Raw genomic sequence first — 14,037 nt, 5'->3', positions numbered from 1 at the left:
ATCATGCAGGACTCTGTCAGTCAAGTTAAGATGTGAAGGGTTCCAGGGGCTCCTGGGTGGCTCAGTGGGTTAAGCACTGAACTCTTTGATTTCGGCTCAGGTCATGATCTCAGGGTGGTGAGATGGAGCCTCGTGTGCACTGCGACAGGAAGACATGGCTTCAGATCCCCCCCCACCCCAAACTACCTCCCGGAAAATTTGATTGACCTACATTAAACTTTTGGAGTCTCAGTTTCCTTGTTGCAACATGGGGATAAAAATAGCTGACTTCCAGAATCGGTGTGTGGATCAATGAGAACATATGTGGAAAACAAGTACAGTGTGTGGTTAAATAAAAACTCCTTCCTTCACCCCACCCCAGCTCCTCCACCTTCCAGGTTGAAGCATCTACGCGAAAACGAAATTCTATAAATCAGGTTTAAGAAAACATTCCGCAGCAGAAAACCCACACAAAGATGATGGACCCAATGATAATATTTCCAGAACTTGCTATTATAGTATTTCTGGGTGGGCAAGTTGCTGTCCTCTCAGGAAGCTTTTCAATTTAAGGCAATAACTTCATTGTCAAACAAAGCTTGTTTTCTTCTCTATAATGTAAGCAATTGCCTACTTTTCTCCCCAAAGCTAGGAGGCCAGCCTACTGCCTTTCTGACACCCCAACAGTTAAGTATAATATTCCAAAACACACTAAGGAGTTCCCTCTCTGGTGGCACCTATAAGCCTTAAAGCAACTCAACTTTTCCTCCTGAGCTCTACCACCCACTGAATTAGGAGCTTCCTTTTCTATTCTTTATTAATACTTCATTGTAAATAGTTTTATTTTTTCATTTTCAGCATTTTCTTCTCTTTCATATCCACTTTTTCATTTCTTCCCATTTTTATTTTTTAATATTTTGTCCTTTTACAAAAAAAAATAGATACTGTTTCTCCTTCTATCCCTTAGAGGACTGTAAACATAATCATCTTAAAGTCATCTTCAGGTTGCTTATTTTCATTTTGCCTGGAATGGATTCGTCTCTTGATTGTTGATTTTGTTTGGCTCTGTGTTTTAGCATTTTTTTTCTTCTTTCTTTTTTTTTTACGTATATTTTTTTAAGTAATCTCTACACCCAACGTGGGGCTTGAATTTACAACCCTGAGATCAAGAGTTGCATGCTCCACTGACTGAATCAGCCGGGCGCCCCCACATTGATTTTCTTTCTAGACTTTGGGAATTCTGGTTTGCACATTCATTTTAAGAGTGTGTTTTCCCTCTTGACCACCCCAGGCTCCCTGCTGCAGTCCTTTCCTGTCCAGCAGTTTCCAGCTGCCGGAGTCTGGCCTTTCACCTTGCTTGGTGTCCTTGTCATTTCTGTTGCTACACAGAAGCCTGATCCCTGGTCACCTCTGCCTGCTTCCCCATCCAGAGCCCTGAAGGCCCATTTATTACACTAGATTTTTTCCAGTTTTGCTCCACAGAGATATTTATTGTATTTTTTAGTGTGGCCATTTTTTCCTTTCTCTTTTATACTTTATCTATCATTTCATATATTTGAAGCAGAGGAAATCCTCGAAGTATGACCTTATGACATCATCTTGACCAGAAGCCTCCCAGATCTTCTGTACATACCTCTCTTAGCCCACCTGTTATGCGATATTGTGTTTCCATGGCTGACTCCACCACTTACCCAAAGTTATAGGTCAAGTGGCACATCCAGGATTTGAACCTCAGTCTACACACTCCAAGGCCTCTTGTCTAGAATACTGAGGAATACAGACCCATTCATCCCTCCATCCCCAGTGCCTTGTACAAAGTCTGGCACAAAACAGGTGCTTAGTTAATGTTTGTCAAATGATTTCGTCTCAGACTCCCATTGCTGTCTTCTAGATATATCATAATCTTCCTTTGCTCCCCCCCACCCCCCGTGCTAATGCAGTGTCCCTCTTTTTGGAAATGTAAGGCCAATGAACACCTAATTCTTATCTGTCCTACCCTTCCTGTTCCCATGCTGAACATCACAATCAGAGAACTCTCTTATTGCCCAGGTCTTGCTGCATGACCCCTCCTTACCTAGCACTTCAAGCACTCACTATTATTTGATATACATTTGCCTCCCGATGTGGACACAAATTTCTCCTTTATGAATCGAAGATCTTAAAGCTCTTGAAAGACAAAACATGGAAAAATTGGTAAATTAGTTTCATCCAGTGGTGTCCTTCTATTGTTCTGGAATTTTTACTTCCTGTTCTAATTTTGACCTAAAATGTGAAACAATATAATACAAAATAATAATAATACAATTCTGTGATCCTGAGTTATCTGTAAACAGCCCACAACTGCAGATATTCTCTATAATTTCCTATAATGTTACCTTATATTTGAATAAAATTCCATTTATCTTAGTTAATTTCATACCAAACCCATGAGGTACATATTAGTATTCATTTCTTACAGATGAGGAAAGTGAAGCACAGAGAGTTTAAGTGACTTGGCTGAAGTTACACAATGGGTAAGTATCAGAACCCTAGATCTTTTCATTTCTAATCTTTGTATTGCCTAGTACATTAGTGATATTTCTACTATTATACTGTTTTTCTAAAAATATCTTTTACAAGTGCCAGAAACATGAAGATGACCTTCATTATCATTTTTGTGTTAATATTATCTCTGAATGATAAGATAAAACATTCATAGAATCACTGATTTTTATTTATTACAGATCTCTCTCGTTTTTTTTTTTTTTTTACCCCCTGTGGGTTTTGTTGTTGTTACATTTTATAGGTACAGTATCAGGTGTGCCTGAGTACAGGGACTGTTTGCCTCCTCAGTGCTCAGTAAGGTGCCAGGCCCTGATGCATGTTTGCAGAGATGTTCCAAACAGTTATCCCAAAGGTTACACGATTGTACACAATCTTAAAGCTCAGGTTTGCTAGGCAGGTGCTGATGTCTCTTTTCAATAAAGAGTAAATGTATAACTAATGTGATTTAAGTCGTATACAAACATTTTCATATATAAGACACCACAAATCACACACATTTCTAAAAAAAAAAAAAATAGCTTTTTTAGAATAGGTATCCTGAGTTTTTGCAGGGAAAATACAGTCAGATTGTCAGATCATGATTTGTATGAAATGCTTCGTGACTCAGTCAACCACTAGCTGACCTCAGGATGCAAACCTTAGCCAGCCTCACCTCTCCTGTGTTTTTTCCCCACACTGTTTTTGTAGCTTTCATTTAAAAAAATATTAGCTTGAGCCTCCAGTGTAACCAGGCCTTTGTTCTCCTCTTTCTATTGATCCTGTAGCAGAGTGATCATAGAAGCCTTTTCTCTGGCTCTGGTGAATTACAAGCCCGTTATCAAGTGGGCCCAAGAAACTACTGGGCTTAGGGCTCTTAACACCAGCTCCAGTCACCTACAAATACACATCAGGGACAACAGTGCCTAAATTGCCACGCCTGGTATTATCGTCATCATAATAACTACCATTTTTTGAGTCCTTACAATGGGGCAGATACTCTACTGAGCCTTTTACATGAATTAGTTATTCCTGTAGTTTTAACCTTCACAACAAGTCTATGGAGTAGATTCAATAATTTTCTTTTTATGGAAAATGAAATTGAGATTCAAAGAAGTTAAAAACTTATCTTATTTATAAGAGGTAAAAGACAAGATTCAAAACCAAGCCACCTCTGGTTTGAATCCTCCCAATATCCCACATTAAATATTATGCATATAACACACACACACACACACACAGAAATAAATGAGCTGAGTTGCAGCTCCCTATTTGATATAAGATCATATTGGGCAGCCGTTTAAACATTCATTAATGGGGCGCCTGGGTGGCTCAGTTGGTTAAGCCTCTGCCTTTGGCTCAGGTCATGAACCTGGAGTCTGCTTATTCCTCTGCCTCTCCCCATCACCCCCCGCCCCCTGCTCGTGTTCTCTCTCTCGCTTGCTCACTTTCTCTCTCTCTCTCAAATATATAAATAAATAAAAATCCTTAAACATTCATTAATGATTTTAGGTTTTTTCACTTTTTGGAGACGATAAATATTTTTGTTACATCCAACACTTTGGTCAGCTTTTGAAAAATTCATCTGTCTATGAGCTAGGCCTGTGGTTTCTAACAAGTAAAAGATGCCATCAAATAGCAATATCATTTAAGGAACATCGACATAATGCTCCGGGAAATTCTTATTTGGGGAGGAGAGAAATAGGAAAGAGGTAGAGTACATTTTTAAATTAATTTTTTTTATTTTTAGATCATTGTACATTCACATGCAATTGTAATAAAGAACAGAGAGAGATCCCATGCACCTTTTACTCGGTTTCTCTCAGTGGTAACATCTTGCACAACTGTAGTACAATTTCCCAACCAGGAAGTTAAACTGATAGAATTCACCAATTTTAGCTCTACTTGTTGCAGAGTACTTCAACAATAACAACGTATAATCCACTACCATAAAATTAACCCATTTGAAGTGTACAGTTCAATGATTTAGTACATTCACAGAGTTATACAACCATCACCAATGTCTCATTCCATAACATTTTCATCAGCCAAAGAGCAACTCTCTACCTTTTAGCAATTCCTGCTCATCTCCTCCCCCACCCTCATCCCCACTAAACCCAGGCTACCACTAATCTATTTTCTGTCTCTATGGATTTGTCTATTCTGAACATTCTATATATACATGATTTTATAGTACATGGCATTTTGTGACTGGCTTCTCTCTCACTGAGCATGTCTTCAAGGTTCATACATCTTGTAGCATGTGTCAGAATTTCATTCCTTCTTAAGGTTGAATAATATTTCATTGTATGCAATATACCACATTTTGTTTATCCATTTATCAGTCAATGGACATTTTCATTGTACATTTTTGCTATTATTTTTTAAAAGATTTTATTTCTTTGAGAGAGAGAGAGCAGAGTGAAAGAGAGAGAGCATGAGCAGAGGCGAGGGGCAGAGGGAGGACAAGCAGACTCCCCGCTGAGCAGGGAGCCCAATGTGGGGCTCAATCCCAGGACCCTGGGATCATGACCTGAGCTGAATTCAGATGCCTAACTGACTGAGCCACCCAGGTGCCCCACACTTTTGTATTAATAATAATGCTGCTATGAATATTACTGTACATGTTTTTGTGTGGTTGCATGATTTCATTCCTCTTGAGGATATACTTGGGAATGGAATTGCTGGGTCACTTGGTAACTGTGGACCTGTCAAATTGTTTTCTACAGCATCTGCACCGTGTCATAGTCTCATTAGCAACATAGGAGGTTCCAATTACTCCACATCCTCACAGACACTTGTTACTGTCTGTCTTTTTGATTACAGCCATTCTGGTGGGTGTGAAGTGGGATCTCATTGTAGTTTTGATTTGTATTGTCCTAATGGTTAATGATGTTGACCATCTTTTCATGTGCTTATTGCTCATTTGCATATATTTAGATGAAGTACTTTTTTTTTAAGATTTTATTTATTTATTTGACAGAGAGAGACACAGTGAGAGAGGGAACGCAAGCAGGGGGAGTGGCAGAGGGAGAAGCAGGCTTCCCGTGGAGCAGGGAGCCCGATGCTGGGCTCGAACCCAGGACCCTGGGATCATGACCCGAGCCAAAGGCAGACACTTAATGACTGAGCCACCCAGACACCCCAATTTCTTCTTTTTTTAAGATTTTATTTATTTATTTGAGAGAGAGAGAGAGCATGAGCAGGGGGAGGAGCAGAGGGAGAGGGAGAAGCAGACTCCTGGCTGAGCAGAGAGCCAGACATGGGGCTCGATCCCAGGACCCTGGGATCATGACCTGAGCCAAAGGGAGCTGCTTAACCGACTGAGCCACCCAGGTGCCCCGAAGGTAGACTTCTTTTTTAAAAGTCCTGAATGTACTTGACGATAAAGTAAATGGACAATATGTTTACTGCATTTTGATGTTAGATTAGAAAGAAAAAAACACATGTTATTTTATACCATTTACACACTCACTCAGTAAGACATTTTCTGAGCACCTATGGTATTTCAGTTACCCGGAAGTATGGAGATGAGAAGAAACCAGATAGTCAATCAGGAGAGGTGGCATAGATAAGACATTACAGTCAGGTTCCTGGGACTTTTATAAAGGTCTGTTTCTGACTTACTTGTAACATCCAGATGATTCATCTTCGTTCCGGTCAGGGGCAGAAAGGCAATGAGACAAGGTCCTTGATCTCTAGTAGTTCACTGTCTAGTGGTAGAGACAAACACAGAAACACTTCACGCAATCCCATTTGGTCAATACAATGGCATACATCTGTCCAAAGAGCTATGGGAGCATAGAGGAAGGAGCAATTAATTCTGCTGGGCATGTAAGAAGGGGCAGAGGGGAGGTGATATTTGAATTTGGTGTTAAAAGTTGTTAAGGGGTTTGGCAGATAGAGAAAGTGGAAGGGAATTCCAGGCATCAGGCACACCATGGACAAAGGTGTAACTGATGATGTCAGAGCCGAGCAAGGGCAGAGGCGAAGGGTGCACAGGAGAGAAGGAAGGGGGTGTGGGCAGGTTATGGAGAGCACACCAAGGAGCTCTGTTTACAGACTGCTGATTTTGAGTTTTTTCGTTTTTGTTTTGAAGCAGAAGAATGGCATGATTGCATCTGAGGCTTGAGAGATCACTCTGGGGGCAGCCAGGTAGATGAATTAAGAGGTTTGCAAACTCTGTGAAGGACCAAATAGCAAATATTTTGGTCTTGCCAAAACCTGATCTTTGTTACAATGTCTCAACTCTACTCCCATAGCATGAAAGCAGCCATAGACAATATCAAATGTGTAAGCCTAGCTGTGTCTTAATAAAACTTTATTTATAAAACCAGGTGGAGGGGCACCCGGGTGGCTCAGTTGGTTATGTGTCTGTCTTCGGCTCAGGTCATGATCGCAGGGTCCTGGATCAAGTCCCACATCAGGCTCTCTGCTCCTTGGGGAGTCTGCTTCTCCTTCTGCCCCTGCCCCCCCGCCCCCGGCTCGTGCTCTCTTTCTCTCATGCTCCTTTTCAAATAAATACATTCTTTAAAAAGAATAAATAAATAAAACCAGGTGGAATAGAGTTCTCTGCAGGCTCTTGTAGTCAGCAAGGTGGGAGAGACAGTCTATACTAGCGACAATCCTGCCAAGGAACCCACAGCCCAGGCAAGGAGAAGCCTAGGTAACGAGGTCGCAAGTCTTGGCAAAACACCATTTGATCTGAGACGGGAAAGCTTGATTCCAGTGAATTTAAGTAAAAATAAAGTAATTTAAGTAAAGAAGAATGTGTTCAGGGCACCCCCTAGAACTCAGGTAGGATTGAGCAGCAAAGTTAGGAGCAAATGCCTCTCTGGGTCTCGCTCGCAGTGTCTGCTGCAGGCTTTGCATATCAGTTTTTTTTTTACCCTGGTGTGCAGATGGCTCAACAGTCAGCATGGGGTGGAGACACGGAGCAGGTTTATGAGTGGCCCTATAAAAATAGGCAGGCTTTCAAACAGCCGTTTAAAAAGTTCTGCCTGCTGACAAAAACTGTCAAGCGTCTTTGCTCTCGGCTAGGATTATGTCAACCCAAGGTAGTAACGCCGGTTATCACATACTAATCATCCACTCTGATTGGCTGCTGGTGACATAATAGAAGTTCAAGAACATGATTGGTGGGCCAGCCACCCCAGCCCGAGCCTCCGAGCAGGAAGGTGGAGGACAGGAGTGGCGCATGGCCAGGATGGGGGCTGGGGGGGAAGACCACACTCTTTGAAGGCATGGAGCTGTGTTTTAAATAATAAAGAGGGTCTTGAAGGTAGTGAAAACTATGCACGGCCCCCAAGGTGCACCTGGCTTCTTTCGTGTTCCTTCTGCCTCCTCTTGTACTGGGTGTCTCTCTCCCTGGTGACTTGCGGCGGACAAGTGCTGACACGCCTCCCTCCACTCCTCTGCCCCAACCTGCTCTCTGGAGCCCTGAGGCAGGCAGCCAGCCTCCCCACTCTGCCGTCCAGGCCAGCCCGAGCGCCCGGGCCCCTCCCTGCTCCAACTGGTCACAACATCAGCCTCCCAAACTGCGGCCTCGTGGGGGGGACAAGACACCTACCTAGACAAATTCTCCGAACAGAGCAAAGCCACAGCTGGAGGACTAAACATAACAAGAAACACAGACGTGTGGGCAGTTGGGAGGGGTGTTTTCTCTAACAGGAACAGTAACTAGGGACTGGGGATGGGCTCACCTGGTGAGTCACTGCACACTCTCTCCTCTTGGCTGGCTACCAAAAGAGCACACGTGCCACAGCCAGTGGCCTCCAGGGACAACGTGGGGCGTTTGAGAAAGGCTCTGGGTTTGCAGAAGAGAACAGCACAGCAGGGCAGCGAAGCCGCTGGGAGTTGGGATTCGGCAAACTTGCTGGGTGACTTTGGGATCATCTGTGAGTCTCTGTTGCCTCATCTGTTGCATGGGGGACATAATTCAATTGTTTCTAGGCCTTTTCTAGCTTAGTTTTTCCCTATCGATGGAACACTGGTGTTTTGGGAGCTGGACAAAGCATTCTGATGCCAAAAACGCTAACAATACTTGTCCTTTATTAAGCCTCCTACTGCGGGCCTGGCACGGCTCCAGGGACCTCACATACATGAATGCTAATCTTGAGACTAATCCTGCCAAGGAGGTATTTTCTCCATCTCAAAGAAGAGGAAGTAAGCAAGTTCCAAGAGATTAAGTAACTTGCCCACTGTCACACAGCTAATACTTTTGATTTAAACCCAGGTCTTTTCAGGGCACCTGGATGGCTCAGTCGGTGGAACATCTGACTCTTGATCTCAGGTCTTGAGATCAACTCAGGGTTGTGAATTCAAGCCCCACGTTGGGCATGGTGCCTACCTAAGACACAAAAGAAAACAAAACATAAACCCAGGTCTTTCTGACTCCAAAGTACCTTACATGTGATCTTATTTCCTTTTTGGTTTGCTTTAAAAAAAAAAAAAAAGCTGAAGGCTAGTATTTTGTTAATTTTTTTTCTCCCGACGTTTTTCTTTGATGACTGCTATCAAGTACTAGCAGAATATCCAAACTTACTGGCAAGTGAATACTGGAAATGAATGTTGTGGAGATACTTGGAAACTGGATCCTGAGTAGTTCAATAGCTTGTTTCTCCCATGAGCCAGTAGGCTTACAGCTGTGATTTTATTTTACAACAGTATGCACAATTAATTAAGCAGATGTTTCTAGCCCGACCTAGAAGCGAAATCCATCAATGTATTCTGAGCTAAGTCATCATTTGTATAATGAGGCATAGAAATGCCAGTGTTTCATCATCTTCTGCAAAGGAAGCTGACATGCAGGTGCTCTGCTACCTACAACAGGTTTGAGCACCCTTGTTCTCTGACTCTGTGAATGCTCGATTTACTCACAGGAAAACTTCCTGGACAAAACAGAGTAAGGGAGAGTTCTCTCACCACCTTAGAAATCCCAGCACTGGGAGATTTTTTTTTTTTTTTCCTTCCCTGGGAACCAGAAGGTATTCTTTCCCTTTATATGAGCCCCTGGAAAGTTCCCTATAAAGCCAAGCTGACCCAGATAGGCTCCCCACCCTGCCAACAAAAGCAGTAATTGAGTTCCAGAGCAGCTTTTAACTAGATGGCCAGGCTAGCACAAGGTTGACTAGTTGTGCAATGGGCAGAAAGCAGGAGCTCATCCAAAGCAACCACAGGCCACAGGCCGAGGGGTGGAACCTGCACTTTCTTGGCACCCTGAAGTCCAGGCCATGAGCCAGAATACTTTTTTTCATTACTATCTCCAAATGACCTCCCTACATCACCTGCAGGCTTTGGAATCCTGCTCACCATCTTCCTTTCTGTCACATTCCCTGATGCCATCCTGGAGATTTCTTTCTTTTTTTAAAGATTTCATTTTTAAGTAATTTCTACACCCAACGTGGGGCTCAAACTTATAGTCCCGAGATCAAGAGTTGCACACGCCACCGACTGAGCCGGCCAGGCACCCCGAGATTTCTGATATCCATGTGAGTAACTCACCCTTGGACTGAGTCTTCCAGGACTGTGTTACAATTTCATCATGGTGGCCGGGACCTGGACGTTCTTCAGTCACATTTCCAAATATGAACTATCACAGATTTTAAGAGATGTGTGTGCTCAGAAGTTTTAAAATAAAATCATTCCACTATGCCAGTGGAGATAACTTAATTCGGATCCAGATGTCATGATTATTTACTGAGCTCCTTCTACGAGCTAGGTGTTACTATGCACATTGTCCCATTCAATCCTAAAGGTAACCATTGGAACTTTTACTTTTTTATTTTTAAGATTTTATTTATTTATTTGATACAGAGAGAGCACAAGTAGGCAGAGAGGCAGGCGGTGGGAGAGGGAGAAGCAGGTTTCCTGCTGAGCAGGGAGCCCGATGTGGGGCTCAATCCCAGGACGCTGGGATCATGACCTGAGCCAAAGGCAGACACTTAACGCTTAACGACTGAGCCACCCAGGCGCCCCTAGCGTTTTTACTTTTTTATTCAGAGCTAAACTAACTCTAAAAAGGGGTTGAGGTGCTACTGTGTGATGTCAGGATTAATACTGCTGCCGTTTTACAGATAAGAAAACTGAGCATTAGAATAAATGTCGTCCCCAAGCCCACTGAGGACTTGGCATACTGGAAATGTGAGCTTAAATCTGAGAGGAACAGTGAGAAGAGCAGAGTGCAGTGGGACTATTACCACCTACCTGGCGGGGTTATAATAGAGAACTTGATGCACTAAGGTGAAGTGCAGGACGCCAGGAGATACTTAGGCAGTGTTACCTTCTTTCTCCTGTGGTCCTTCAGAATTGGAGCCATTATACCATACTTCCTCTTAATCACTGGGATTCGTCAGGAAAGAAGCATGTAAGCTTTATGATGGATAAAATGCTACCATAGTTAGTTAATCTGAGCCTCACGCTGTTGCAACTGTTGCAAGATAGTGATTATCCCTATTTGCCAGAAGAGGAAACCCAACTTCTTGGAAGATAAATGAGGGCTGAAGATAAAACCCATAAACAGTAGGGTTTGGATTTGAACCCAGGTCTGATTACGCCCAGAGGCCACATCTTTCCCTTTAAGCAACACGGTCACTTTCTGAGTTAATAATTAAGCTTCTCAGAGCCATAAGCATAGAAAGAATATGTATTTCCTTTCAATAAATTGATACTATGTGGAAATATTTGGGAAATGGAAAGTGGGGATGCTTTTTCTTCTGTCCTGTGAATAAAAAGGAAGGAGAAATTGAGAAGAGTGTTAGCTACATAATCATATGTACATATGTAATCATGTGTAGAATAATCACATAGTTTAAGGTTCACATGACAACCTGATGCAAACAGCTTGCTTAGTACATATTTTTAAAACAAAATGTATTTTACATTTATAAATGAGTTAAATATTTCTAAAATTCTCATTCTTTTATTGGAAAATAATCTGCTTTTTTGGTCTTAAATAAAAATATCTGGAAAACACATGTTTGTTGTTCTAGTTAAATAAAACCATCGACATCACTACATTTATGCCAGCCTTGACTGTACGGCTAATTAAAAAATAGTGAAAAGATGACCTCAAATCCGCCCCCACCAGACCTGCAGAATTGGAAATGGGTCACCTCCCAGTGAATTCACAGTTATCTGCTTCGATTAGCTTCATATTCTGGAATAGCTCCAGAATTTGGAAAAAACAAATTATTTGTAGCATCTGGTCCTCCCAAAAAGGAAACCTTAAAATTAACTCTGAGTTAGGAAAGATGCATAATAAGGTTATGTTAAACAACTTGAGTGTACTTACAGAAGAAAACCTTAAATGGAATCTTCCATGCCAGGGATCAAATCAGGTCGAAGTAAGTATTTAAATCACCGTGTAAACACATCTGATTAAAAAGTTCCATCCTGGTCCTTGAACTAAGATCTAGATCGGAACCCAACTCATTTCGTTCCAATCAGTTTTTCAATATAAAAGACATGCAACTGGCCAAGGGACAAGGTCAACACCTCCAATCCCCCAGGGCCAGGCAGCGTTTGGAGGGATGGGTTTCTCCCTCCTGTAAGATGAGAGAAATGAAAAGAACATCTTGCTGTACTTTGTGAGGACTGAATTAGATAATTCCCTGGAACACGCGCTCAGAGAGCTCTTGTGGCTATGAAGACTGCTCGAATAGTAACCATTTTGAGTGTGGGATCTCTGCCCACTTGCTTTCTTTGCAGGACATCACGACCTCCTCCTTTCACACATCCTTGACACAGCCACGTCTTTCTTCTTTCCCATCTGCGAGGAAGCTAAGAATCCGACAAACAAAATTACGTAGCAGCATCTGAAAGAGGGAAGTAAAACCCAACAGGATGTTCCTGCTTCGTCATTTTCCTGAACAAACTTTTGTGAGAGTTTACTCCAGGCAAGGTACGGGTGACCGGAAGAAATGAATAGAGTTCTTACCAGCCATCAAATGAGGAGAGAAACTTCTTCCCACTGCAGAGAGAAACCAGCATCCAGACTGTTAGGAAACGTGCGTGACAGCGCTGCCCAGTGGACCTCTAATGGGAGCCACACATGTTAATTTTCAATTGTTTAGCAGCACATTAAAAAAAAAAAAAGGAACAGGTGAAATTAGCATTAATATTAGCACTAATAATGTTGGGCCATAATTAATAATTGGGCCAATGTATTCCAAATAATTATTTCAACATGCAATCAATATTAAAAGATTATTAATGAGACACTCTACATCTTTTTTGCCATACAGAGTCTTTGAAAAGTGTATTCTATCCTTACATCACACCTCAATTTGGACCAGTCGTATTTCAAGGACTCTGTGACTACATGTGTCTGGTGGCCACCATATTGGGCAGGACGTCTGTGAGACCTTCGGAGAAAAGCGCTCAAGAAAAGTTTTAACATATAAACGTCTCATGTTTGGATGTTTCTTCTATATATATCATGGGGGGTCTGAGGTTTTACCAGCTGAAAAAGGCCCGGAAGGCCCTTTTGACTTCAGCACCATTCAGATTTCCCTCCAGAAACACATCAAACGTTCCTGCAGCTTCTGGGACTGTTGATGGCTGATGGCTCACAGCTGAGTCTTTCTGTGGGCTCTGTCACCGGCCAAAGGGAGTTGCCTTGCCAAGGGTAGGCCCCACATCCAATAACCAGTTGGTGCCTCAGTAAGAAGGACTGACTGCCTTGTCTCGATTTGGGACCACCCTGCAAGGCCACCCAGCTCCAGAGCTACCCTGGAGGAACGGCTGAGGCCCCTGTTGCAGCAGCTTCCCAGCTCAGCTTGTCCCTCTGCCTGACCCCGCAGCTGCCCTCACGTTCTTATAGGTATTGCTCTTGAGAGCATGCTTCCATACACTTCCTCCAGGCACACCCCTCTCAGAGCCTGTTTCCCAGGGCATCCACCTAAGACCTCTATCCCCAGTGTTACGTTGTCCTTCACAAGGACAGCAGCTGTATTAACAGACTGAGGCTTTTGTGTGTCATACTTGCACAAGGACACCAAAGTCTGTGGGCCTCTTGTCAGATGATTGGCTATGGAACTGCACCAAAGGAGGAAATATGTAATCACTGCAAATTCCCTCTTACAAGTTGCTCCAGCTTTCTTTCTTTTTCTTTGGTTTTGTTTTGATTTTAATTTGATAGAGAGAGAGAGAGAGAGAGAACACAAGTGGGGAGGAGGAGCAGAGGGAGAGGGAGAAGCAGACTCTCTGCTGAGCAGGGAACCTGACATGGGAGTTGATTCCAGGATCCTGGGATCATGACTTCAGCCAAAGGTAGACACTTAACCACTTAACCGACTGAGCCACCCAGGCCCCCCAAGTTGCTCCAGTTTTAGGAATTATACTTGTGTCTCCAATTTCCGTGAAAGAATAGAGAGAAACCTGCCACTTGATATATACGTGAGTTAAGACTGGATGTCACCATGGCCCATCACTTTAGCCCTGCTTCCTCACATGGTGAGGCTTGTAGATTCTTAACGCAAAGTTTCCAGCAACCTCTCTGGGAGCAGCACGGGCCCTGGGACAGGCTGAGGAATCCTGTCT

General features: G+C 42.8%; 1 long non-coding RNA gene across 1 annotated transcript in view; it reads right to left on the bottom strand.

The window, feature by feature from the left end:
- The window catches only part of LOC114207699 (uncharacterized), a 29,206-nt gene extending 16,628 nt beyond the window's left edge, over positions 1-12,578 (bottom strand). The window contains exons 1-3 of the long non-coding RNA XR_015769105.1: positions 11,789-12,578; positions 10,702-11,215; positions 6,124-6,209 (exon numbers count right to left, since the gene is read on the bottom strand). This is a non-coding gene — a long non-coding RNA (uncharacterized LOC114207699). The remainder of the gene's footprint in view (positions 1-6,123; positions 6,210-10,701; positions 11,216-11,788) is intronic.
- Positions 12,579-14,037: the final 1,459 nt, after the last annotated feature.

Source organism: Eumetopias jubatus, unplaced genomic scaffold (assembly GCF_037043125.1).
Source record: "Eumetopias jubatus isolate StellerSeaLion01/CBP00866 unplaced genomic scaffold, mEumJub1_p1.0 scaffold_1, whole genome shotgun sequence".
NCBI classification, from domain to species: Eukaryota; Metazoa; Chordata; class Mammalia; order Carnivora; family Otariidae; genus Eumetopias; species Eumetopias jubatus.
Note: the sequence above shows the minus strand (reverse complement) of the source record. Positions and strands in the feature narration are given on the sequence as shown.